We start from the raw sequence: 4,852 nt of genomic DNA on the forward strand, positions 1-4,852 counted from the left end.
AAAATATATGTGAATATATTGTAAAATGTAATTTATTCCTGTGATGCAAAGCTGAATTTTCAGCATCATTACTCCAGTCTTCAGTGTCACATGATCTTCAGAAATCAGTATAATATGCTGATTTACTGATATTATCAATAATAAAAACAGTTGTGCTGCTTCATTTATTTGACAAACAGCATTTATTTGAAATAGAAATCTTAACATCATAGATGTCTTTACTGCTGCTTTTGATCAGTTTAATGTGTGCTTGCAGTATTCAAAAATAAAGTAAATTAATAAAATCTTACTGACCCCAAACTTTTGAACAGAATTGTACATGTTGCTATAATGCAACCTTCCCTAAAACAACCCATTTTTTTGTGCAATATAATAACTGTTTAACAATTATGAGAAACAATTCATGAAAAAAATTAATGTTTTATATAATAATGTACATACTTTTATATAAAATATAATTATTAGTTAATTTATGCTCAAAAAAAAAATCCTTCACAAACCTATATAACGTTTTACTTTTTATCTCTAAATAACTTTACTTATCTTTTACTTTTTACTTATCTGTATAACTTTTTACTTAGGCTATTTTGCGTGTAGCCCTGTTAGCATGTGATGCCGCCTATAAAAGATGGAACACTCCACCTGTGACACACAGGAAGTGACATCATTGGAGCTCATTCAAAATGGAGGGAAAACAAGTAAGAGCTCATTCTGTTTTTGTTTTTTTCTCGATTCTAGCAGAAATGTGAACTTTGTCACTAATGTTAGAGCGAGAAAAATGTCCAAATGAAAAAAATTATATTTGATTCTATGGAAAATATGAACCCAATTAGCCTAGTTTTTCTCCATTTGTAAAAGATTCAATCCTATGTAGGCCTAAATAAACAGTAATATTTGGCTATTTATAAGAACGAGGCTTGACTGAAATGTTTCTAAAATCAAACAGCAGCCTTGTACATTTTAATGCACATTAAGGCACACTAAATATAATATAAAATAAATGTGATTTTTACGATTTAAAGTAGGCTATGCATCCTTTGCGATCATTAAACTGTATTATAGTTCCAGCCATTGAAAGCTTGCTATCAAAGGCCTTCTGACGTTTCAGTCCATTTGAAATGTTTATGAGAAACCCATAGACTCTGTATAATGAGGTCAGTATCATGTGTGGCTGCAGGGCTCGTGTGTTTTGACAGCAGGTCAGTTTAAATCACGTGTGACGCTGAGCGAGGCTGGAGCTTGTAGTGCTGTGTGTCAGAGGACGTGACTGCAGATGCTTGTATGGATCAGTGCTGTTTTATACTGCGTTATATGGACTTGGCAATGCTGTCATGTGTGTGTGTGTGAGGCAGTGAAGACGCCAAGAGCTTCAGCATGACTGATAACCAGTGTTGGGGAAAGTTACTTTTAAAAGTAATGCATTATAATATTGCATTACTTCATAAAAAAAAGTAACTAATTACGTTACTTAGTTACTTTTTTATGGAAAGTAATGCGTTTCGTTACTTTTGCACTACTTTTTAAATGTGGACAGGGCTTGCTTGTTTGTTTTTAAAATAAAAAAGTTCTATTTTTGGCAAATATAAAAGCCTTTTCACACAAAAAGTGAAATGAATAAGCCTCAGGCTGAAGGGAAAGTAAATGTACGTCCGTACAGTAGAATGCAGAAGAAGACATTTCAACATTTCAGCAATAAAAAAAATAAATTGGAAAAAAAAAAGTAACTTGCGTTACTTATTTGAAAAAGTAACTCGGATATTCTCTTGTAAATTAAAAAGTAATGCATTACTTTACTAGTTACTTGAAAAAAGTAATCGGATTACGTTACTTGCGTTACTTGTAATATATTACCCCCAACACTGGTGATAACTGACTGATGCGATTATTGCTGTTTGTTGTGAGGGAAGAAAATCTCCGATCTGTTCCAATGGGAAGATCAGCTTCTATTGCACAGGCAAAACAGACATACTGTTAATTATAGTTACTTCAAAATGACTAAATGAATTTAATGAAATGTATTGATTAATTGATTTACCAATTAACTATATATATATATATGTATGTGTGTGTATATATATTGTGTGTGTGAGAGAGAGAGAGAGATAGAGAGATTATTCATTTATTATTTTATATATAATATATAGAAATACAATTCTATAGCAACAATATATAGCCTCAGTGATGGCAGATCATGAACCCCATGACAGTATTAGATTGTTTTAAGCAGAGGACACTAAATGTGCTTTCAGCTGATGTAGAATCCGTTGAGCTGGAATAAAACGCGTCACGTCACAAACGATGAGCCTGACGACTGATTTCTGAAAGCAGACAGAGAGCCGAGCGCCTCTTTGGGAAAAATCTCTGAATAAGACATTTGTGGACCGAGAGAATATATCCCTGACCTCATGTTCACTCTCACCGTCATCTCAATGTGATCTTTACACATCAGTCTATAAAGACATTTAGAATATCAGGTGAAACATTCTGCATCAATAATGCTGCATTGTCCTCACAAGACCTCATTACATTGCATGTTTAATTAAGCCAGTGACATTCAGTTCTCATCCCAGAGATGAATGGGCTGTATATTAGATAATTTTGTATTTATATTCCAGATTTTGTGTAAAAGTTTCTTTAGTATTTGATTGGACTGCAAAAGTTGAGTTATGATAATAAGTTCAAAATCACAGTCAAATATGGCTAAAAATAGTATTAAAAATAGCACACTGCATACTTGTACTTTAAAAAAACATGTTTATTGTTATACTTAATTTTTATTATATTAAACTTTTCAAACCGTAATAACATTGTTGCCACATGACCTGTGGAATCAAGTCATCTTGGATATGAATTTTGCTATTTTGTCCAATTGCATTTATTTATTTGTTATTTATTTTTACCAACAGTATTTTTTGATTTTTGATTATATAGAGGTGGACAGTAACAAAGTACGTTTACTTGAGTATTGTACTTCAGTACACTTTTTAATTATCTGTGCTTTGCTTACGTATTATATTTTTTTCTGCAAACTTATGACTTTAACTTCACTTCATTTGAAAGACAAATATCGTATTTTTCACTCCACTACATTTCTATCGAGGTCCTCGAAGTAGAAAGTTCGACTGATATTTCATTTCTTCAGAAATGAAATATTGCAAATGAGATGAAAATGGTACAATGTGTTCTCTTTTAAAAACAAGAATTTTAAACGTTTAATTTCTATTCATTTAAAAATGTTCAATAATAAACATACGAAATAGTAGTATGCTACATGCTTGCTTCATGACTTCATGTTTTATGTTGCATTGTGCAATGCATTGTGTGGCTTCCAGTCATCTTGGATATGAATGATCATTTTTGTACAATTGAAAATGCATAAATATGCATTTTCATAAATGCATATGCATAAAAAAATATGCAATATGCCTTAACATATGTCAGTATAGTCAAATAATGAATCAAAACAATATTAAAAATCACATTTGCTTTCAAGGTCAAACATTTGCCTTGCATTGTAGAATGCAATATCTCATGCAGTGTGCACTGTTCATTTTGGCAAATGTAGTAGACGACCTGATTATTTCATGCATACAGAAAATTCAGTATGCATACTGCTTTCTTTTAAAAATAGTAGCTAGTATGCCGTTTGAATCAGAATCCTGCTGTATTGATTCAGACGCTGGAGCGTTTTGATACATTTCTGGCTGTAAAGTGAAGCAGCTTTTGTTTTGACAGTTCTTCTGTCAGCATTAAGTCATTCGCTCAGTTTTATCTCACTACAAAAACCCAAACGGCCTTTAGCTCACCTTGGCTGTGGGAACGTCACCTGTGGGCTGCTCCACGCGCCGGAGGAGCGATCGATGCAGCTGATGGATGTGAGAGCCGCTGGAGAATAAACTAGAGGGGGATTCGAGCGGAGAGATGAGATTCACACGGCCTTCTGTCTCTGGAGGTGAGATGGAGCCTGTTTCAGTTTCCTAAACGCATTATATGAAGAGATTATACTGCAAGTAATATGGTGCATTAACAGAAACTCTTCATATATATATATATTACATTTGGTTCCAGGATTATGCTGAAGTCTCTTTTTAAAGCAGGCAGGTTCACTCAGAGGTCATCGTGGTCCACTGAACAGTCAAGCATGTTTATCTGCTGATTCTGAATGAGAGAAACCAAACTCTCCAAATCACTTCCAAAAGCTTCTATTTCAGCAAAATAAGCCAAACTACATTTATTTTACTGAGTGATGCTAACCTGTGCAAAACGTACGATGATGATGAGGTGTTTTGGGTTGTTTTATATTTGATTATTTTCATTTGTTTTATTTTAATTAATTTGTTTGTTTGTTTTTTGTTTGTATATTTAATTTGTATTTATTTCATATGTGTATTAAAGAAAACAGTACTTTCATTCAGCAAATAATACAAATATTATTAAAATAAAATGTTTTATTGTATTTATTTTTTCTTTTTGTTTTTTTAAATGTTTATTTATTTATTAGATTTGGTTTGTTTATTTATTTATGTATATTATTTTAATGTAATTTTTCTTTATTTAATTTTGTTTTCTTTTTTATTTATTTATTAAAGAAAATAGTACTTCAGCAAATATGCAATAAAAAATAAAAAAATTATATTCATTGAAGAATTCTGAAAAATAAAATGTATCACAGTTTCCACAAAAATATGAAGCAGCACAACTGTTTTCAACATTAATAATAATCTGAAATGTTTCTTGAGCAGACGCACAACAATATGTATAAATTTGATCGATTCATTCATTTACTATTTATTTTTATTGATCAATTTATTAAAGAAAATAGTACTTTTATCCAGGAAAGATTCATTAAATT

At 31.5% G+C, this 4,852-nt stretch overlaps 1 long non-coding RNA gene across 1 annotated transcript; it reads left to right on the top strand.

Annotated features, from left to right (window-relative positions):
* Positions 1-659: 659 nt before the first annotated feature.
* On the top strand, positions 660-4,255 carry LOC107719704 (uncharacterized). The gene is made up of 3 exons (XR_001637540.1): positions 660-698; positions 3,802-3,952; positions 4,069-4,255. It is a non-coding gene; the product is annotated as an uncharacterized LOC107719704 (long non-coding RNA).
* Positions 4,256-4,852: the final 597 nt, after the last annotated feature.

The sequence above is a fragment of the Sinocyclocheilus rhinocerous genome, unplaced genomic scaffold (assembly GCF_001515625.1).
Source record: "Sinocyclocheilus rhinocerous isolate Xijiao unplaced genomic scaffold, SAMN03320098_v1.1 scaffold511, whole genome shotgun sequence".
In the NCBI taxonomy this organism is placed as follows: Eukaryota; Metazoa; Chordata; class Actinopteri; order Cypriniformes; family Cyprinidae; genus Sinocyclocheilus; species Sinocyclocheilus rhinocerous.